Raw genomic sequence first — 489 nt, forward strand, 5'->3', positions numbered from 1 at the left:
TTTTGAGGGGGAGGGATTATGACGCGGATGAGAAACCGCACTTCAACACCTGCGATTCCAGTGCCAATAAACACTCACTCAAGCCCAACCATCGAACCAATTCCCCGCTGAGCCACATGCGATAAAACTCAAAAAAAAAAAAACCCTAATACTTTTGAAAGTACAAAACAGAAGAGTCCAAAGCCACCGCATACGCCCATAGGCCTAATCCCTCGAACCCAAACCTCGCCCGAAGAGTATACTGACTGTGTATAGGCCTCTCATAAATGCACCTGCTGCTGACATAAATATTTACCACGAGCCTCCCATAAAAACAGATCTCCTGGGTCAAACAGCAACATGTATAATGAGCAGAGGAAGAAAAATGGGAAGTTTAAATGCTTTGCTTACATATTCCACCACCGAGGAAGAGGGGTGGAAGGGAGGGGGAGGAGGGGGGAGGAGGGGGGGAAAGGACGGGGGGAAGGAGAGGAGAGGAGAGTGACAGTA

This window comes from Penaeus monodon, chromosome 19 (assembly GCF_015228065.2).
Source record: "Penaeus monodon isolate SGIC_2016 chromosome 19, NSTDA_Pmon_1, whole genome shotgun sequence".
In the NCBI taxonomy this organism is placed as follows: Eukaryota; Metazoa; Arthropoda; class Malacostraca; order Decapoda; family Penaeidae; genus Penaeus; species Penaeus monodon.